Source organism: Ranitomeya imitator, chromosome 3 (assembly GCF_032444005.1).
Source record: "Ranitomeya imitator isolate aRanImi1 chromosome 3, aRanImi1.pri, whole genome shotgun sequence".
NCBI classification, from domain to species: Eukaryota; Metazoa; Chordata; class Amphibia; order Anura; family Dendrobatidae; genus Ranitomeya; species Ranitomeya imitator.
The window spans coordinates 425713101-425736530 of NC_091284.1; the positions used below are offsets into that span (position 1 = coordinate 425713101).

The 23430-nt window shown below is 42.7% G+C and overlaps 1 pseudogene; it reads left to right on the forward strand.

Annotated features, from left to right (window-relative positions):
• The first annotated feature begins 4370 nt into the window (after window positions 1-4370).
• Window positions 4371-5195, forward strand: LOC138671648 (RNA-binding protein fxr1 pseudogene; annotated as a pseudogene).
• Window positions 5196-23430: the final 18235 nt, after the last annotated feature.

Below are 23430 nucleotides of genomic sequence, written 5' to 3' on the forward strand. Positions count from 1 at the left end.
CTCCATATAGAGTAATGAGCCCCATATATTGCTCCATACAGTATTATGGTCACCACATAGTGCTCCATACAGAATAATGAGCCACATATATTGTTTCATACAGTATAATGAGCCCCATATATTGCTCCATACAGAATAATGAGCCCCATATATTGCTCCATATAGTATATAATAGGCCCCGTACATTGCTCCAAACAGTATAATGAGTCCCATGAAATGCTCCATATCATATAATAATCCCTATATATTGCTCCATACAGTATACTGAGCCCCATATAATGTTCCAAACAGTATAATGAATCCCATATCATGCTCCATACAGTATAATGAGCCACATATATTGCTCCATACATAATGGGCCACAAATAATGCTTTATATAGTATATGATGAGCCCCATATAATGCTCCATACATAAAGGGCCTCATATAATGTTCCATACAGAATGGGCTCCATATAATGCTCCAGTATATGATGGGCCCTATATTTTACTCCATATATAATGGGCCACATATAATGCTCCATAAAGTATAGGATGGGCCCCATACGGTATAATGAGCCCCATATAGTGTTCCATACAGTATATGATGAGCCCCATATAATGCTCCATACAGAATAGGCAAGCCCCATATATTGCTCCAAACATAATGGGCTCCATATACTGCTCCATACATAATGGGCCCCATATAATGCTCCATATATAATGCATCCCATATGATGCTCCATATATAATGGGCCCCAAATGATGCTCCAGTATATGATGCTCCAGTATATTATGGGCCCCTTATAATACCAAATATAATAGGCCCCTTATATTTTGCTCCATATATAATGGGCCCCATAAAATGTTCCATATATAATGGGCCTCATAAGATGCTCCATATATAATGGGCCCCATATGATGCTCCATATATAATAGGCCCCATATGATGCTCCGGTATATGATGGGCCGCCCCATATAATGCTCCATATATAATGGGCCCCATATATGATGCTCCAGTGTATAATGGGCTCCTTATATGATGCTCCAGTGTATGATGGACCCCGACGGCGAGTTGGCCCGTCCTGCCTGCTCAGGGCCCCGGCACTTGCCCGGGTATGTCGGGTGCTGACGCCGGCCCTGTTGATGGTGGTTCTGATTATGTATTCCTTGATTGCTAGTGCTTCTATTCTGTACTGTTAGTGGTTCTGTTGATGTATTAATGTTCTGTTGGTGCTTCTGGAGATGTATTTATGAGCTGACAGGTAGTCTGGTGATGTGTTTCTGTGCTGTTGGATCTGGTGATGTATTTCTGTACTACTGTGACCATACCATAACTGTTATGTGCAATTATGATGGTTTGCATTTAAGGGGGTTGTCAGTGAAAATAAGCTATCACCTATCCTTAGTTATCACCATATCTATATTATTTATTGTTTGTGGTCTGCTCCATTCATCCTCTATGGGGCTTCCAGAAAAAGCCAAGAACAGCAGCTACATAGGGAATGAACAGAACAGTGGTCAAAATTTAACCATGTTCAAGGGAATCTGTCACCAGAAAAAACAATATTACCCCCTTTCTGCCAGCTGACGGAATAGTACGTCATCTGGCAGTATCCCCCACTTTGAGGTGGGCTCCGGCGGTGAGCCAACCTCAAAGCTATTTTCAACAGCTGACATGTGCGCGCAATGGGCGTAAGCGGAATTGCGATCCACCTGCGCCTATTAACTAGTTAAATGCTGCTGTCAAACTCTGACAGCGGCATTTAACAAGCACTCCCGGCCGCACGGCCGGAAGTACTCGCACCGCTGACCCCGTCACGTGATCGGGGATCATCGGTGCATTGCCATCACAACTAGAGGTCTCCTTGAAACCTCTATGGTTGTTGATGGCAGATTGCTATGAGCGCCACCTCTATGTAGCAGAGGCGATCAAGTAGTGTATGCTTCTAGCCTCCCATGGAGGATATTGAAGCATGCCAAAATTTAAAAAAAATGTCAATAAACAGACAAAAAAATACCGCGCTATAAACTGCCCCACTACAGAGGCTACTAAAGCATAAATACCCTATTGGTGTATATACAAACTAGCTGGCTGCGGACCAAAGGTAAAAGTAAAAGTACAGTGCACGCTCACATTAAGCACCCATTAGCGCCTGGTATTACAATACAATCCAGTTCCAACTATGATTGCTCACGCCTACCTTCTTAGGAGTAAAGGATTATCTGCCGCAGGGTGGATGTGGCCGGCGTGCAGGGTTCCCGTGTCGCTCTTACACAGCGGGTAGGACGGAGGAGATGCCTTTGGCCGCAGGGTAGATGTGACCGGCGTGCAGGGTTCCCGTGCCGCTCTTACACTCGTAGGATGGAGGAGATGCTTTGGCCGCAGGATGGATAGGGTCGGCGTGCAGGATTCCCGTGCCGCTCTAGTGCAGCGGATAGAACGGAGGAGATGTGGGCAGTGCAGAGCCAGAGGCGCCCCGGCCGGTAGCGTCCCTGGATGCACGCAAGAAACAGGAAGATGGCCGATACCAATCGGCCGCTCGACCTGGCAGTGACGTCACTAGTGCTACGGGAGCAGCGAAGCAGCGTAGCACTAGTGACGTCACTGCCAGGTCGAGCGGCCGATTGGTATCGGCCATCTTCCTGTTTCTTGCGTGCATCCAGGGACGCTACCGGCCGGGGCGCCTCTGGCTCTGCACTGCCCACATCTCCTCCGTCCTATCCGCTGCACTAGAGCGGCACGGGAATCCTGCACGCCGACCCTATCCATCCTGCGGCCAAAGCATCTCCTCCATCCTACCCGCTGTGTAAGAGCGGCACGGGAACCCTGCACGCTGGTCACATCTACCCTGCGGCCAAAAGCATCTCCTCCGTCCTACCCGCTGTGTAAGAGCGACACGGGAACCCTGCACGCCGGCCACATCCACCCTGCGGCAGATAATCCTTTACTCCTAAGAAGGTAGGCGTGAGCAATCATAGTTGGAACTGGATTGTATTGTAATACCAGGCGCTAATGGGTGCTTAATGTGAGCGTGCACTGTACTTTTACTTTTACCTTTGGTCCGCAGCCAGCTAGTTTGTATATACACCAATAGGGTATTTATGCTTTAGTAGCGTCTGTAGTGGGGCAGTTTATAGCGCGGTATTTTTTTGTCTGTTTATTGCTATTTATTCTATCGACAGAGGTTGGCACAACCTCTGTCTAAATACCAGCTGCTTTCTTTTAGCTTTTCATTTTTCTTCCCCTTCCCCCTCCTGGATTCATCTAAGTGCAGCGCCAGTGTGGTCATTTGTTGAGTAAAAAAAAATGTGTTTTAAAAATATAAAAAAATATAAAAGTTCAAATCACCCCCCTTTAGCCCCTATCAAAATAAAACAATAAAAAAAATCAAACCTACACATATTTGGTAGCGCTGTCTTCAGAATTGTCCGATCTATCAATAAAAAAAGGATTAACCTGACTGCTAAACGGCGTAGCGAGAAAAAAAATCAAAACGCCAAAATTACGTTTTTTTGTTCGCCGTGACATTGCATTAAAATCCAATGGGTGATCAAAAGAACATATCTGCACCAAAATGGTAACATTAAAAATGTCAGCTCGGTGCACAAAAAATAAGCCCTCACCCGACCCCAGTTCAGGAAAAATGGAGACGCTACCAATATTAGAAAATTGCGCAATTTTATTTTGTTTAGCAAAATCTGGAGTTTTTTTTACCACGTAGAAAAGAGAACGTAGACATGTTTGGTGTCTATGAACTCGCAATGACCTGGAGAATCATAATGGCAGGTCAGATTTAGCATTTAGCGAACCTAGCAAAAAAGCAAACAAGTGTGGGATTGCACTTTTTTGCAATTTCATCACACTTGGAATTTTTTTCCCGTTTTCTGTTACATGACATGGTAAAACCAATGGTATCGTTCAAAAGTACAACTCGTCCCGCAAAAAATAAGCCCCCACATGGCCATATTGATGGAAAAATAAAAAAGTTATGACTCTGGAAAGAAAGGGAGTGAAAAACGTAAACGAAAAAAAGAAAAAAACCTCCAGGGGTGAAGGTGTTAACCTGCAGATATGGGCTTAATCTGGGAGTTAATACTATTACTAACCTGTCCAGCGCCTGCATGTAGCCGAACACTGCGGGGAGAAAATTAAGTTTATTCTCTGTGGCAGCATTCAGTTTCAGTCACTGGCTCCCTGGTACTGGTGGTGGTTCAGTCATCACTCTGAGAATGCAGAGCGGCAGCTGTACCTGCACCCGCGGCCCTGACTGACAGCCAGCTCCAATGCAGACCCATTGTCAGTCAGGGCCAAAGGTGCGGTTACAGCTGCTAAAGCTACATGCAGGTGCCGGGTTGTAATGCTATTATCCTGCAGAGGTCTTGATGGAAATGTCGGAGGCAAAACGGGAGCTCTCCATCCATGAAGAAAGTGAGACCTCGCTCTTTAAGTGCGTGATAGAGATACCCGAGGACGTGCGGGATGCATGTACCAGTGAGGGAGTACATGAGGCTTTTAAAAAGGCAGTAGAAGCATGTAGTGTGCACTGGGGCACCAGAGATTAAACAGTTGGTGATACTGTCAACTAAGGAAGTCACAGTGAAGCGGGTGGCTATCCTGAGGGATATGCACCAACAATGCCTCCACACGAAACAGATGATTCTGTTGAGGAATGAGGAAGCTGCTCAACATCTGGAGCGTGCAAGGAAAGCTCAAAGTCGATTGGGCTTGGTGGAAGACATAGTGCAAGTACCCAGAAATCTGGTGGCGAAGGTCAAGGAAGATTTGAGAAAGTGATGCAGGAGATGGTGAATAGATCTGGTGTGAAGAGACTGAGGATTCCGGCTGATGACGAAGCCCAGGTCGTGGGTGAAGATGGGATGGTTCCATTCCCTGTTGTCGGGTCCATGGAGAGTCTTGGGAATATCCGGATGCTCCTGGGGTATCACGTGGCGTACCTGAAAGAAATAGAGCAGCTAAGACTGTACCGACTGCAGGTTAATAAACAGCTGCAGAACATAAGATGGGGGCCACCTTCAACCCAAGGAAAAGAGAACAAAAGGGACCCTCCAAATAATGGAATAGCTGACCGTCAAAGACGTTCAGAGAGACAAGGAGGTCGAATATCTGAAAGTGGCAGTTTTACTACCAGTACAAAGCTAAGGGACATGGACAGTAGCGGACGTAGTAATGAAGGGTCAGACTCAGATCAGTAACTATGTACAAAAGCAGCAACCGACAGCACTCAGATGACTGAGATGCGTGCTCCAAAGTCCATGGATCCCAATTGACCAATACTCACAAATATAGAAAAAGAAGCAGCATCCGTTCCAGGTGAAGAAAGTATCAAAAAAGTCTTTATTCTGTCATCACATCATACAACGTTTCGGCCAAACATGGCCTTTGTCAAGTATACAATATGGTTCAAATGGCCACCTTAAATAGTGTGGAGCCAAATCCAGCACCAATCACCATCAAAGGGCGACCTTTATTAAATCTTTTAAAAACAGAACAATACATGTGCAATATATATCAACATTAAAATTTTAGCCATATGACAAACAATACCATATATAACACATAGAAAATATCTACAATATCCAAGAAGAATATAATTCTCAAAATCGTGCTCCAATCATAGCATGGCTATCTAATTATCATGGTAACGTTCCACCAATAAACAGTTCCTCGTTTGTAAACAAGCTTCCAGTCCAATCCAAGGAAGTCTTTATGTTGGCGCTTCAGTCCGCTCCAGCCAATCACCCTATGTATAACAACATATACATGAACCACTATATCTGCCGGCCAGAGAACGCCGGTGCGTGCACACAAGACACACCACGTGCACGCGGTCACATGACCACAGCACCGATGCAGCCCACAGCGCACGTGCCAGCGGTACTTGGCCACACGTCATCCCCGCAGACCCACAATGCTTCCACATGAGTACCAGGGAGGCGCTGGAGCAAGAAACCGCCCAGACACACCCCCTGACCACAGGACTCACACTCACGTAGGAGGACCCGGACCCAGCCAACTCCATGGCAACCAATACGTTTACAGATATATAGGAAAAGAAAAAAAGGCATCTCATGCATAGCGATTTGGCACACAAGGGGAAGAGGAAGAAAAAAGGACATATTAACAATTAATGTGTAAACCAAAAAGAAAGGGGAATCATAGTGTCACGATCCATGTTTGGATCTGTGGCAGATCTGGTTTCCTTCAGATTAAAACCTTTTTTCCTTTCAGGTCATCAGGAGTTAGTGCAGTTTTTCCCCGGGGGCCACTGGTGTAATTGCATTGCAGCTTGTTCTGCTGTTGTGAGTGGTGACCACTCCCACCTTCCTTCAAAAGGTCACCTGGTTCATCAGCTGACTGTTGGTTTTACAGGTCCTTTGGATACCAACCTTGGTGGAATAGGAGCTTGCTTAGTGCTGTTGTTCTACAGCTGAATACTCATTCCTGGTGCCTTACTCAGCTGTGCGTTTCATTGCAGCAGAGAAAGCTAAGTGTGGTGTTTATTGTTTCTTTGTCCCTTTGTTGTTTGTAACTTTCCCAGTGTAGTATTAGTGCAGAGGTGGGACCAGTGCTCTCACCTGCCAGTTCCCCATATAGGGATAGGGAACTGGGCAGGGCAAGTGAGGGACTAGTTATCCTGGTCGGCGACGGGTTGAAAGAACCCATATAGGGATGGTAGCAAGATCAGGGCACAGCCTCCAGTGAGTTCAGGAGGTGCCCATTCCCCGTTCCCTACCGACAGGGCCCACCGTTGTTAAAGTGTCCCCGGTGTACCCTTGTGTGTTTCCTCATTGTGTGAACGACCACCCGCCAGGTCGTGTCACACCAGGACAGTCACAGCGTGATATTCCTGGTGTGACACGACCTGGCGGGTGGTCGGTCACAAAACGACGAACGTCTGGTTTTGGCTTACAAATACTGATGTAAAATACTGACCAAATACTGCTAGTGTGACGGCAGCCTAAGAGCGCCAAGCTCACAATGTTTGTAGTTACTTCGCAAAAGCCCGATGACAGTTTCAGTTTAAGGAATGAATTGCCCCACTAACGATGTTATTAATTTTGGCTAGGATAATCAAATCATTGAGTAACTAGACAAGGGGACATTTTCTTCCCTTGGACTAATAGTCCTACTGATCATGTTTTTATGCCCCTGTGGGTGGGAGTAACATGATTGGTAAGAGTAGTATCACTGCTGGATCTTTGCAAGTCTCTACCTTCCTGACAAGCCTGGTGTATGCTCCCTGGTTTTATGGCCACACTACGCATGCCCAGGAGGCAGCGATGATTTAGGACACAGCCATCTATAAGCTTTGAAGAACCAGCAGTGTCGGCTGGCTATGTCCTGCATCACCACTGCCTCCTTGGGCCTGCATGATGAATGAGTGTGCGGATGAAGCTATGGAGTGTACACCCAGCTTACTTCACATTGCCTGGAAGGCAGATAGTTGCAAAGAGCCGAGATGACACCACTCTTGTAAATTATGTTGCTCACGCCCACAATGGCATGATAATATGATTAGTCTGGGGAATGAAAATGCCTTATTAACTAATATCCTACTGTTTTGCATATCCCAGGCCAAATCAAATAAACAATTTTATGGGATTTGATTAAACAGAAAACAAAAGTTAGGGGCTTGCTGGAAGCAGTAGATAGTGGAATAAAGACATGGGGCTGTAAGATTCCCATTAACCTCTAATGGTAATAAAGAATATTTTGCTTATTGATAGCAGAGAGAACAAGTCATCCCCATACAGTTCATAACCAACAAGAAGAAAAACCAATACACCAGTAATACCATGTACAAAGGACAAATAAGCCACATAGAGGCGTAGCAATAAATTCATCTCTGGTGGTGGTGGGGGGGGACGTCTAAGTAATTCCCCAACCAGCTAACCATGTTTACAACTACAGTGGTGTACCCTAATAGTTGGCATTGGGGAACCTCAACAGATGACCATGCTGTTGCTGAAAATAAATCACTATACAAACACCAACTCCATTTTAACACCATATGGTGACCATATAGTGGTAACTACCAGTCCTGCAGAACTTACAAGAGATTACAGTTCAATTATATATAGTGACTTACAGCTGACATTTAGTGATGAGCAAGCACTAAAATGCTCAGATACTCGTTATTCGAGTCGAGCAAATCACAATGCTCGAGTGCTCGAACTGAGTAACGAGTAGAAAAAAAATGGGAAACTCAAACTTTTTTCCGGCACCCACACAAACCCCCTTAGGTTTCGAGGGGTCTAAATGAAACGGCACTGAATTGGCATGGGGACAGCATAGTGAAGACAGCTGAATCCCAGGTCACTGCTGGGAATAAAGTTGTCAGAATATTACGCCACTTTTACGGACTGACAACAAAACAAACAAAACCGCAGTTAAAATGCATTTTGCTGGAAAAAAGCTTTAGAAATATTCTTTCCAAGATAATGACTTGTGTATAAGGCAAAATAAATAGGAGAAAAAAATGCTCCTCCACGCCTTGGGATATGTTCACATGCAGTGTTTTTGCATGTTTGTATTGATTTCAATGGTTAAAAAAACATTCTAGAGGTAATGTAATTTTATCATTTTAATACCCATGTGGTGTGTTAGACATGATCAAACACAGTCTGTTTAACTTATGAAGACAGGACTCTGAGAGTCACAATTTTTTTTTCACAGCCATCAGGTGGCCATCACTATTTGTAAAGAGCCATCAGGCGGTGCTTACCATTGTTAGAGGGCCAGCACGTGGCATTCACTATTGTCAGGTGGCCCTCAATCAATTTTAGGGGGCCACCATCCAGCTCTCACTAAGCATTTTTGGAAGGCCAACAGACAGTTATCCCTTTGAGGTGGGCACATTTTCTTTTTCATATTAATATTGTAAAGTTTGAAACTTGGCAGTCAAGCAGGCGGCCCTGACAATTTATAGAGGGCCAGCACAAGGCCTCCACTACTTTTAAAGGGCCATCAGGCGTTTTATGGACAGATGAGACCAAAATAATTTTTTTTGTAAAGCACATCATTCTACTGTTTACTGTAAATGGAATGAGGCCTACAAATAAAAGAACACAATAATTAAAGTCAAATATGATGGAGGTTCAAAGATATTTTGGGGTTGTGTTGCTGCCTCTAGCCCTGGTTGCTTTGTCTGTGTACAAGACATCATGAAATTTGAAGATTCCTAAAGGATTGTAGTGCCCAGTGTCAGAAAGCTGGGTTTGTATTTTAGGTCATGCGTATTCCAGCAGGACAATGACCACTAAACATACTTCAAGAAGCACCCATGGAAACAAAGCACTGGAGAGTTCAGAAGTGGTAATTCCAGCTCCAGTAGCGTAAAGTCTCCCACCACTACCTCTTACATACAGAGCCTACAGAGAAATTGAATTGACATATTAAATTAGTTAATTTTGTTGCTTTGATAAATTTCTTAGTATAGATCACCATAAAAATGAATCAGTCAATGAGTGCATGGAAAAAAGCAGCAGAAAAGCTTAGAATTTATGAAGCAATAATCCCTGACTAGATGCCTGTCATACACTATACCTACTGACACACCTCACCCTACATGAATTGTAGATAAGAGCAGTATTATTGTAAAACATAGAAGGGATTTGAACCGACCCTGAAAAGATTTTTTCTTGTACGTGGCAGCAACAAACTATCAGCGTACTCAGGACAAATTGCACAGCAAATTTTTGGGTCCAATTTCTTCTGTTACCCTTGGGAAAATAAAAATTTGGGGCCGAAAATATCATTTGTGTGAAAAAAATATGTTTTATTTTTATGGCTCTACATTATAAACTTCTGTGAAGCACTTGGTGGGTCAAAGTGCTCACCACACATCTAGATAAGTTCCTTAGGGGTGTCACTTGTGGGGAGTTTCAATGTTTAGGCACATCAGGGGCTCTCCAAACGCGACATGGCGTCCCATCTCAATTCCAGTCAATTTTGCATTGAAAAGTTAAATGGCGCTCCTTCCCTTCCAAGCTCTGCCATGCGCCCAAACAGTGGTTTACCCCCACATATGAGGTATCGGCGTACTCAGGACAAATTGCAAAACAAATTTTTGGGTCCCCTGCCCTGTGCACACTGTCTTGCATGCTGCTGCATACTATGCATCCATTGGAACACTGTGTGCCACTATACAGTCCTCCGTTGGTTGCTGGATGGATAAAATTATTTTCTCCAGGAAACAAAACTTACACATGTCATTAGTTGAAGCAGGTCATTAATTTTTTCTACTTGAGCTTTGATGGACTCCTAAAAATACCACACTACAAATAACTGCGTCCCAGTATGTCTCATGGTTTTCAATGATGTTTAATATCTAAATACTTTAATCCAGAAGAATGAGATTACTATTATGACATCTTTCCCTGGAAGGTCTCTGAGGACACAGTGTACTTTTAAACTCTTTCCTATTGTTAAACAGGCCATGGTTTATCAGCTACTTGCAGTGAGCAAACTTGAAAGGATTTCCTCTGTGTAATCCATTTGGCTAGCAGCATGAGTCTGAAATGACCCATCTTTAAAAATGATAAAAAAAATAAGATAGCAAACAGATGCAACATCCTTCCAATTAGCAGAAGAGTTAAAAGTAAAAAGTCAGTTTGCAACAATATTGTGTTTCAAAACAGAGCAATATTATTTTTATGTAATTATACCTATTTTTCTTGAAAAAAAATGCTAATATGTCTTCACTTTGATTTTATTTTTCAATAGCAATTGCCTAATCTAACATTTCTATCCAAACCTTCTATCCAATAATTTGACTGCTAGACTACTGGGGAAATTCCCAGCTTGTAAGTGAAACATATAAAAAAAAATAGGAAAAAGAGTGGTTATTCCTGAGTACTACCACAAAGTGAAGACAAGGGTTTATGTTCTCTTGACCTTTATTCATACATACAATGTGTTTAGAAGTTGGATTGACTTCTTCATCAGGTACGCTTCACCAGGCTTCAATACGTTTCTTCTCTCGGGCATGTGGGTCAGCAGCAGCCCTTCATTCTTACAAATATGGAGTTGTGCCGGGTCAGCTTTTTCTCTTTTTCTTTTCAGTTTCCGTGAAACATGGTATGGAGAGTATAGACTATCAGAAAACAGCCTGTAGTCGGCCGAATGACAGTCTGGCAGCAGCAGGTGATTCATTTCTTAGCAGCTGTGACTTAGGCCTCTTTCACATTTCCGTCGGTACGGGGTCATCGCTGCACAACGTGGGCAGCGGATGCAGTTTTCCGGCGCATCCGCTGCCCATTCTGAAGTCCGAGGAGGAGGGTGCGGAGTTCCGGCCGCGCATGCGCGGTCTGAAATGGCGGATCCGACGGACGAAAAAATGTTCCCTTGAACGTTTTTTCATCATGACGGTCCGCCAAAACACGACGCATCCGTTGCACGACGGATGCGACGTGTGGCCATCCGTCGCAATCCGTCGTCAATAAAAGTCTATGGCAAAAAAACGGATCCTGCGAGCACATTTGCGGGATCCGTTTTTTTTACCAAAATGACGGATTGCGATGGATGGCAAAAAACGGAAGTGTGAAAGAGGCCTTACATACATTCTTAACTTTGTATTTATAAAGCAAATGCCCAATAAAATAATTGCATAGTATAGATGCTTTTAGGCTTTAAATTAGTAAAATGTGAAGTAAATGTAAATCAATGCAGCTGGAAGAATTCTTTGTCACCAAGGACGTCTGTCTAATATATTCTATAGGAATGAGAATGATGACAAATAATTAAAGGGGTTGCTCAGCTAAAAAAATGTACCTAAAGAAGTTGTCCAGTACTTGGACAACTCCTTGTAATACTCCATGCTTTGCCCCAATGAAATAAAATCTTGACAAACAAGATGGAAGAACTAGAAACAGAAATATCTACAGGTAACTTTGACATAGTGGGAATAACCGAGACATGGTTAGATGAAAGCTATGACTGGGCAGTTAACTTACAGGGTTACAGTCTGTTTAGAAAGGATCGTAAAAATCGGAGAGGAGGAGGGGTTTGTCTCTATGTAAAGTCTTGTCTAAAGTCCACTTTAAGGGAGGATATTAGCGAAGGAAATGAGGATGTCGAGTCCATATGGGTCGAAATTCATGGAGGGAAAAATGGTAACAAAATTCTCATTGGGGTCTGTTACAAACCCCCAAATATAACAGAAACCATGGAAAGTCTACTTCTAAAGCAGATAGATGAAGCTGCAACCCATAATGAGGTCCTGGTTATGGGGGACTTTAACTACCCGGATATTAACTGGGAAACAGAAACCTGTGAAACCCATAAAGGCAACAGGTTTCTGCTAATAACCAAGAAAAATTATCTTTCACAATTGGTGCAGAATCCAACCAGAGGAGCAGCACTTTTAGACCTAATACTATCTAATAGACCTGACAGAATAACAAATCTGCAGGTGGTTGGGCATCTAGGAAATAGCGACCACAATATTGTACAGTTTCACCTGTCTTTCACTAGGGGGACTAGTCAGGGAGTCACAAAAACACTGAACTTTAGGAAGGCAAAGTTTGACCAGCTTAGAGATGCCCTTAATCTGGTAGACTGGGACAATATCCTCAGAAATAAGAATACAGATAATAAATGGGAAATGTTTAAGAACATCCTAAATAGGCAGTGTAAGCGATTTATACCTTGTGGGAATGAAAGGACTAGAAATAGGAAAAACCCAATGTGGCTAAACAAAGAAGTAAGACAGGCAATTAACAGTAAAAAGAAAGCATTTGCACTACTAAAGCAGGATGGCACCATTGAAGCTCTAAAAAACTATAGGGAGAAAAATACTTTATCTAAAAAACTAATTAAAGCTGCCAAAAAGGAAACAGAGAAGCACATTGCTAAGGAGAGTAAAACTAATCCCAAACTGTTCTTCAACTATATCAATAGTAAAAGAATAAAAACTGAAAATGTAGGCCCCTTAAAAAATAGTGAGGAAAGAATGGTTGTAGATGACGAGGAAAAAGCTAACATATTAAGCACCTTCTTCTCCACGGTATTCACGGTGGAAAATGAAATGCTAGGTGAAATCCCAAGAAACAATGAAAACCCTATATTAAGGGTCACCAATCTAACCCAAGAAGAGGTGCGAAACCGGCTAAATAAGATTAAAATAGATAAATCTCCGGGTCCGGATGGCATACACCCACGAGTACTAAGAGAACTAAGTAATGTAATAGATAAACCATTATTTCTTATTTTTAGGGACTCTATAGCGACAGGGTCTGTTCCGCAGGACTGGCGCATAGCAAATGTGGTGCCAATATTCAAAAAGGGCTCTAAAAGTGAACCTGGAAATTATAGGCCAGTAAGTCTAACCTCTATTGTTGGTAAAATATTTGAAGGGTTTCTGAGGGATGTTATTCTGGATTATCTCAATGAGAATAACTGTTTAACTCCATATCAGCATGGGTTTATGAGAAATCGCTCCTGTCAAACCAATCTAATCAGTTTTTATGAAGAGGTAAGCTATAGGCTAGACCACGGTGAGTCATTGGACGTGGTATATCTCGATTTTTCCAAAGCGTTTGATACCGTGCCGCACAAGAGGTTGGTACACAAAATCAGAATGCTTGGTCTGGGGGAAAATGTGTGTAAATGGGTTAGTAACTGGCTTAGTGATAGAAAGCAGAGGGTGGTTATAAATGGTATAGTCTCTAACTGGGTCGCTGTGACCAGTGGGGTACCGCAGGGGTCAGTATTGGGACCTGTTCTCTTCAACATATTCATTAATGATCTGGTAGAAGGTTTACACAGTAAAATATCGATATTTGCAGATGATACAAAACTATGTAAAGCAGTTAATACAAGAGAAGATAGTATTCTGCTACAAATGGATCTGGATAAGTTGGAAACTTGGGCTGAAAGGTGGCAGATGAGGTTTAACAATGATAAATGTAAGGTTATACACATGGGAAGAAGGAATCAATATCACCATTACACACTGAATGGGAAACCACTGGGTAAATCTGACAGGGAGAAGGACTTGGGGATCCTAGTTAATGATAAACTTACTTGGAACAGCCAGTGCCAGGCAGCAGCTGCCAAGGCAAACAGGATCATGGGGTGCATTAAAAGAGGTCTGCATACACATGATGAGAGCATTATACTGCCTCTGTACAAATCCCTAGTTAGACCGCACATGGAGTACTGTGTCCAGTTTTGGGCACCGGTGCTCAGGAAGGATATAATGGAACTAGAGAGAGTACAAAGGAGGGCAACAAAATTAATAAAGGGGATGGGAGAACTACAATACCCAGATAGATTAGCAAAATTAGGATTATTTAGTCTAGAAAAAAGACGACTGAGGGGCGATCTAATAACCATGTATAAGTATATAAGGGGACAATACAAATATCTGGCTGAGGATCTGTTTATACCAAGGAAGGTGACGGGCACAAGGGGGCATTCTTTGCGTCTGGAGGAGAGAAGGTTTTTCCACCAACATAGAAGAGGATACTTTACTGTTAGGGCAGTGAGAATCTGGAATTGCTTGCCTGAGGAGGTGGTGATGGCGAACTCAGTCGAGGGGTTCAAGAGAGGCCTGGATGTCTTCCTGGAGCAGAACAATATTGTATCATACAATTATTAGGTTCTGTAGAAGGACGTAGATCTGGGGATTTATTATGATGGAATATAGGCTGAACTGGATGGACAAATGTCTTTTTTCGGCCTTACTAACTATGTTACTATGTAAAATTCAAAGATGAAGGAGGTCCTCCAGCGGCAAATATCCACTATATAAATTGATGATCTGGTTGGAATAAAAAAATCACCCTTTTATAGTCTCAACATAAGAAATATAAAAACTGGCCACCTAAGAGGATGACATGTATAGAAACCGATGCGTTTCAGCAAAGTGCTTTAATGATTAAGGCACTTAGCTGAAACGCGTCGGTTTCTATACATGCCATCCTCTTAGGTGGCCAGTTTTCATATGTCTTATGTTGAGACAATAAAAGGCGATTTTTGTATTCCAACTGAATCATCAGTTTATATGGTGGATATTTGACCCGGAGGATCAACTTCATCTTTGATTTCTTTCCACATCCTGGACTGGAATGACTCTGTGCAGCTTCACCTGATACAGCAAGGTGAGCTGACTTCCATTCCCTTTTACTTCTTTGCTAATAAAATACAAAAAACCTATTCTCACCTCCCGTGCCATTCCTACGATGTCAGCACTTGCTGTTGTTGTGACACTTCAGCCCAGTGATGTCACTGTCCCTGCCTTCTGTCAAACTGAACATGAAGAGGAAGTCAAACACCAGTTGCAGCCCAGACTTCCTGTTTATGTTCAGTTCAACAGAAAGCAGGGACAGTGACACCAGCGCTGATTGGGCGCTGGGCTCATGTGTCATAACAACAGCACAAGAGCCCCGGGACCGCTATTGCTAACAACGCTGGAATGGCGACAGCACGGGACATGAGTATAAGCTTTTTTCATTTTATCGGAGCCAAACATTTAGATCAAGAAGGGGTTGTCCTAATAGTGAACAACTCTTTAAATTAAGTTATCATAGCAAGTTATGTAGCTTTCTAATATATTCTATGTCTGACAGGTGTCCCGATCTTCAGCTAGAAGCTCTAGTACTGGGTATGGTCTGGTCCTTATCCGGTTTGTGTTTGACTTCATACAGCATTTCCCTTGACTGAACATGACCAATGCTGCATGTGTTCTCTGTAAATAATTATGTTTTTGATCCTTGCACCTACAGTATGGAAAAACTGGGTCAACAGGTGGTCATCTCACTTTCTTAGAAAGAGATAATGCATCACTAAAACTACTAAATTAGAATATGATTTTTTACAACTTGACTGCAGATGAAACGTTCAGGACTTTCACATATTTTTAAAAGTAATTTGGTATGCTCTGTATCAAACAGATTACTCATGTTTCATTCCAATTAACACCAAATTGATGGTAAGTATCCCGGTAGTGACCATATAGGTCAATGTATAGACAAAGCTATTGAAATATGCTGAAAAAGAGAATGGACAGCACCTCCAAAAATCACACATTGATCTAATGCCGCTAGGCAAAAATACGCTGTGAGGCACCAGGCTCTCCGCCCTGCCAACGCATTGTCGCTACATGGAGGTAGGCGCACGGCTCCGCTCCGTTAGGGAGATATGGACCCACTAAGAGGTTTGCCGTGACGTTGCCGTGGGCTTCATATACAGTCTGATCAGAATGTTAAACAAGAACCTCATCTTCAGTAATATGATATTTATTTTTGCCTAACGGCATTAGATCGATATATGATTTTTGGAGGTGCTGTCCATTCTCTTTTTCAGCATAAAGCTATTGAAATGATCCAGTCAGCCAGTACCTTTCCCAAACAGCTCTGGCCACATGCCGTCACAATAATCACAGCCCTGTGTCAGACACAAACCAGACTAGGACCTGCCGTTCATTTAGGACAGGAGCTCATAACTAAATATTAGGGCACTTTTAACATTACATATATTAGTAAATTGTATAATTCGTGAAGTTAATCTAATTTTACTTTTTCTTTTAAGATCGGCAACTCTGTTAAACTCCACTCGCTGTCCCTTTGTACTGGTACTGGTCAATGGCATATTAGTTTTGCTCTCTGCAAGGTTTATTGGAAAATGTAACTACATTATTGTGGAGCTATTTTAGTTGTATGTATTTTGCATTCATTAACCCTTTAACGAAGGCCGATATGCCTTTTAACAGCAGTTAAGGGTACTTATTCCTTAGCGCCGCTTTTTAACAGCTCTGAGAAATAAGGCTATAGTGCCCCCCAGCGTTGGAAAGTCTCTGAGGTCTCGGCTACTGGGGGTAGCTGAAACCCTGGAGAACATGATTCGGGTCCCTAGTGTTGCAATCACGATTATTCATGGAATAACCGCAAAAAAAGTACAATTTCCCATTCATTTCTCTCTCCTCTGATATGATCTAGCACATCAGACGAGAGAGAAATGGGGTCCCCTGATACCTCCGATACCTCTTGCACCTCCTGCATCCGCCGGTGGTGTCCCCCAGCATCTTTTTCTAGGAAGTAAATGACAGGCACATGCGTAGTATGTCCGCCAAGATCTGCTGGTCGTCACCCAGCAACAATAGGAGATTTTTCCTATTGGTTAATTTTGATCACTGTGATATACCTTATCACAGTAATCAAAATAAAAAAATTAAAAAAAAAATAGTAAATCACACCCCCTTTATCACCCCCTTAGTTAGGTAAAAATAATAAAAATAAAAACATGTATTTATTTCCATTTTTCCATTAGGGTTAGGGTTGGGGTTAGAGCTAGGGTTAGGTTGGGGTTAGAGCTAAGATTAAGGCTGGGGCTAGGATTAGGGTTGGAGCCAGGGTTAGAGCTAGGCATAGGGTTGGAGCTAGGGTTAGGGTTTGGGCTTGGGTGTTAGGGTTGGGGCTAGGGTTAGAGGTAGGGTTATGGTTGGGCTAGGTTTAGAGGTAGGGTTATGGTTGGGCTAGGGTTTGGCTAGGGTTAGGGTTGGGCCTAGATATAGAGTTGGGGCTAGGGTTGGGGTTAGGGTTGTGTTTGGGTTAGGGTTGTGGTGTTGGGGCTAGGGTGGCTTTAGGGTTAGGGTTGTGGTTAGGGTTATGGTTAAGATTAGGGTTGTGTTAGGGTTGGAGTTAGAATTGGGTGGTTCCACTGTTTAGGTACATCAGGGGGTCTCCAAACACGAAATGGCACCTGCCATTGATTCCAGCGTTCAAAAATTCAAACTGTGCTCCCTACCTTCTGAGCCCTGTCATGCACCCAAACAGTGGCTTTCCCCCACATACGGGGTATTGGCGTACTCAGGAGAAATTGCACAACACATTTTGTGGTCCATTTTCTCCTGATACCCTTGTGAAAATAAAAAAGTTTGTTTCCAAAGTAATTTTTTTGTGAAAAAAGGAAAATGTAAATTTTTTCCTTCCACATTGCTTTAGCTCTCATGAAGCACCTAAAGGGTTAATAAACTTCTTCAATGTGATTTTGCGTACCTTGAGGCTGTGTGCACACGTTCTGGATTTTTCAAATTTTTTCGCTATAAAATCACGATAAAACCGTGAAAAAAAGCATCCATTAGGCATCCTATTAATAGAATGCAATCCGCATTTTTTGTGCACATGTTGCGTTTTTTTCCACGAAAAAAACGCAACACGGTGAAAAACGCAGCATGTTCATTAATTTTGCAGATTTTTCGCAGATTTCCCGCTATTTAATGCATTGGGAAAAAAACGCATGAAAAAGTCCGGAAATTTCTGCAAAGAATCCTGAAATGTGCTCATAGCCTGAACGTTTCAATTTTTGGAATGGTGTCACTTTGGGGTATTATCTGTTTTTTTTTAACTCCCCAAACTCACTTCCAATGTGAGGTGGTCCCTAAAAAATGGTTTTGTAAATTTTGTTGGAAAAAATGAGAAATCGCTGGTCAACTTTTAACCCTTATAACATTCTAACAAAAAAAAGTTTCTAAAATTGTGCTGATGTAAAGTAGACATATGGGAAATGTTATTTATTAACTATTTTGTGTGACATATCTCTCTGATTTAGGGCACAAAAATTAAAAGTTTGAAAATCGCAAAATTTTTAAATTTTTTGCCAAATTTCTGTTTTTTTTATGAATAAAATGCAAATCATATCAAAGAAATGTTACCACTAACTAACCACTTAAGTTAGTTAACTAACTAACTAACTAACACGAAAAAAACACTTTCAGAATTAGTGGGATACGTTGACGCTTTCTAGAGCTATAACCTCATAAAACGACAGTTATCAGAATTGTAAAAATTGGCTCCGTCATTAAGTACAAAATTTGCTCTGTCACTAAGGGGTTAAATTTTTAATAAGTCTTACATGTGTATTTTTTATGCTTTTTTGGACCATTTAATCCAATAAAATGCTTATACCTAAAACTATAAAGATACACAGATGCATAGTTGTAGTTATAACTGTCAAGACTTCTATGAGAATCAGATGATATCATCATCCAGACTACAGAAGATTTGTTCCAAAGTGCATAGCATAAAATCTTAAACATAAGACCTTGACATGCCGTTATGTCGTCTTAGTTTATCTGAACATAGTGAAGGCTTTTTTTTCATTCATAATGGCTTTACTACCTATAAACATACCATTTTGGTCAAGGTAAAGCTGACTTTGGATTCTAGTTTGTTCCAGTTGTTTTCATTGCAACGTTGACTAGTGCTGCAATCAAACAATGTGCTTTGAAATTGTTAAATAGATGTATGATAAAGGTTTTAGATCGATGTAGTAAAAATAAATTCTGTACTCTTTTTTTAAATTACTAATTATAGATTAAAGCTTCCTAAAATAATTTTCCATGCGTTTTGGTAAGTAAGAGGTGAGACTGTAAATTTGACTACTGCTAAGCCACTGGAGTCTCCTCCAGTCCAAACTTCTATTCTCCATGGTCACTTACTATAGTGCAGTGTTAGTGACATACCGTATATTATTCTACTTTATCAGCACTTCTGGCCTCTAGCAAATTATAGCTGACGTTGACCGATGCTGTACCTTCAGCCAGGTACGGACTGGGGATAAAATTCAGCCCTGGCATTTGAAATCACACAGGCCCATGTTGTCCCCACTTTCGAGCACCAGATGGGATATATTACTAATATTACCCTGGATGGAGGAAAGGAGGATTTACTACAAGACCAATATTTCTAATGATGCCCACGGCATGCTGCCAGCTGATGAGCATGTAGAGTAAATGATAGATCTAGCTAGAAATATAATCTGCCTAGGTACTCTGTAATTTGTAAATCTGCAGAATGCCTACGCAGAAGATTTTGTTTCCACTATGTGTGAATGGTGTTTTCTAAACCTCATTTTGATGCAGACTGGTAGTTCAAAACATATTCTAGCCTCTTCATTGTGTGTTGGAACCAGGAAGTGTTCATTCTTGAAGTCATGGAAGTGTTGGGTGGATTTCTGTTGTCAGCACTAGGGATGAACGGACCGGAGTCCAAATTTCTGTTCGGTCATCAGACCCAAATCCAATGGAACTCAATGGGAACCCAAACTATAAAATCGTCGTAGTAAGGGCTAGGGGGCTGAAAAATGAAGCAAAATTGGGTAAGTGCAGGACAATTGCCCTGCAAAGAAATGTGGATAGGAAAATGGCTTAAAATAACATAGAATAAAAAAAAGTTAAAATAGTTATCTTGATCCAGGAGGCGGAGGTCCAAGTGGAGGAGGAGGCGGACTTGGCCGTGTAGGTGGAAGATGTGTAAGAGAAGGTAGTCAACACTGATTTTTTGTTTTGTGCTTGTTTGTTTTTTGGGGGGTACTCTGAAAGCAGGCTCTGAGGGGATAATCCGCATACAGGTAGTGCAATAATCTACTGGCCACTCTCTCTCTGTATACAGACCGTGTAATACTCTGCACCTTTTTGTTGTGCAAATAATGAGGAAAGGGGACATTGCTGTGGTGGTGTCTGCAGTGAGAGAGAAGATGTCATCAATCTGTGCCTGCTATGTGCCCAAATGAAACCCATTCCTTTGGTGCATACATGCGACAGGATGTTCTGCGTAATTTCATAGGCTGGAGTACCGCTGGACGAATGGTGAGGTCAGAACAAGTAGAGGCGGTTTTAGATTGGATGGCTGAAAGTGCCTTCAGTTCCCTCGCTTTGTCTTCTACCTGATAACCAGAGTTTGCACCTCACCCCTTTGCAAATTAGACAAGGAGATGGAAACCCAAGTCATTCACCAGTCACTTCTGCTTTTTGATGACTCTACTGGCTGTGGTTCACTGGACCATCCTCCTGACCCTGTCCCACAAGTGGAAGAGATTGAGTGCTCTGATGCCCAATCACTTGTTCTGTTTGAGGATGAGTACATGGGATGGGTACTGCAAACGACCAGCAGACCACTGCACCACATGATGATGATGATAATGAAACACAGGTGCCAACTGCTACGGCTTTCTGCTGTGTGCAGACCGGGAAGGAGGGCAGGGTTTAGGACTGGGTGGAAGATCATGCGGGAGATTATTATTAACATTATTAATATTATTTCTTTTTAGAACACCATTGATTCCATTGTGCTATAAATGAAAAGGGGTTACGTACAAAACACAATTAGAAATTACAATGAACAAACTAATGGCTCATTCCCACGTGCAATGCAATCGTAAAAGTGCAATCTGATAAAAAAAAAATCGAATTTTACTTGCCCAAATATTTCTCTATGGTGCAGCTCACATCTGCACTTATTTTCTCGATTGCACCAGAAAATCATATCGCACGCACCTATTTAAGTCTGTGGGTGCATGTGAAACATCGCACTGCACTTGGATATCAACCGAGTGCAGTACGATTCCTGCCGATGCCAGCAGCATAGGAGATGGAGAAATTAATGTCTCCTTCGCAGCTGTGCTGCAATCCTCTCATGCCAGAGGATCGGAGTACAGTGCACTGACACTTGGTTCAGCAGAACAGGAGCCGAATGTCATTAGCATTTTGAATCCAATGCTCTCTTAGGAAAGAATCATTTGATGCTATATGCTAATGCAACCGTGGCCTAATAGTGACAGACAGGTACAGAGTGGTGAGAACTTTACCCTTGCCGCCTTACATTCTACAGGATAATAGGGAAGGAGACAGTAGGCTTGGGGGTTACAGCAGATCCAATGTTGCTGAGGTGGCAGCTCTGTTAGTGGTGACTGGTGACAGTGTGGTCATAATAGACTGTAAGCTGTTCTGAAGGGATGGGTTTTCAAGTTCCGCTTTAAGGTTCCGAATGTAGGGGATAATCTGACTTGGGGCACAGAATTTCAGAGGATGGGGGATACTTAGGAGAAGTTTTGCAGGCAATTGGATGAGTTACTTACAATTGTGGAGGAGAGAAGGAAATCTTGGGAGGATCAGGGATTAAGTTGTGGGACATATCAGAAAATTAGTTCAGAGATATATGAGGGAGACAGATTATGGATGGCTTTGAAGGTCAGTGTTATTAGCTTGAAGTGGATGCATTGTGGAATTGGGAGCCAATGAATGGCCTTGCAGAGGGGAGAAGCAGGGTGTAGAGAGACAAAAGGTGGATTAGTCGGGCAGCAGAGTTAAGGACAGACTGGGAAGGTACACTAAGTTAATTGTGCAATTGGGGGTGATGAGGTCCAAGACCCCACATGGAGTCAAGTCCATCTGAGTGATGTGGCCAGTTTGAAGGAAAAAGTGGTGGTCAAGCTGCCCCAGCTGCCTAGCAAAAGAGGGAGCAGGACTCCCTCTTCTGTTGCCATTTCGGCCTCGTTCTCTTGCTCATAAGTCATTTATAAAGGGGTAACAATACATTGGGAGCATGAGAACCACAGTACGTGGTTCCCAGCTGCTACTACTTTTCCAGGTGGGCCGTCCCTGCCCAACCAGGGGGAAAAGACAGCAGGCTGTTCTAAAATTCATCTGTTTGTGGGAAAAATCCCACACTGTGCAGGAGCTGTGGAGGGCATCAAACAACAGTCAAATGAGTGGTTGGTACCCCTGAACTTCAAGCCCAATAACGGTTGAAATCTCATAGCGGCTGTGGGCCTATCCAGTTTAACTTACAACCCTTGCCTGGCACATGTGCTGAATTTGGTGGTGCAGAGCTTCCTAAAAATTGAGCCCAAGTTGTCAGAGCTGCTGCAGAAAGTGAGGGCCTTTAGTGTGTGCTTTCGGCTTTTTCATCTTGCTGCTGCTCACCTGTCTGAGCTGCAGCATCACTTATGCCTTCCAGCTCACCGCCTCATATGCAACGTACCAGCAAGGTGAAACGCCACTTTGCATATGCAGAAGGAACTGTGCGTAAATATCCCACTTCTGTGTCTCCTTGAAAAAAAGCTTCTGGCAATGATGGATGAGGAGGTGGCACATGAGTAAGAAGCGGAGAAACAGGGACCATTCACACCATTATCACACCAGTCATTCACACATGGCTCGGAGGGTGGGTTCCTGTACCAACAGCAGCCAGGTAAACAACTGTCCAGCAAGGAAACCGATTTGGAAGATGAGGAGAAGCAGGAGGAATCGTGTTCAGAGTAAGTTAGCACGTAAAGCAGTTAACGGGCATTACTGGAGCATGACTAGGGGGATAAAAAAGACAAAGATGATGCACCTCCCTCCAAGGACTGCTTGCCATTGTCTCTGGTCAGCCTGGCACACATGAACAAATTCATGCTGTGATGCCTGCGCAATGACTGCCGAGTTGCCCGGATTGTTACCAGTGCTGATAACTGGGTGACCACCTTGCTGGATCCCCGCTGCAAGAGCTTTGTGCCAACCTTACTTTCTTCACTTTAGCATGATCAAAAAATGTGGTAATACAAGTGCACAGGGTCGGCTCCAGGTTTTTGAGGGCCCCGGGCAAAAGAGTCTCAGTGGGCCCCCTTTAACACATACCACGATTCATGATTGCATATAACACA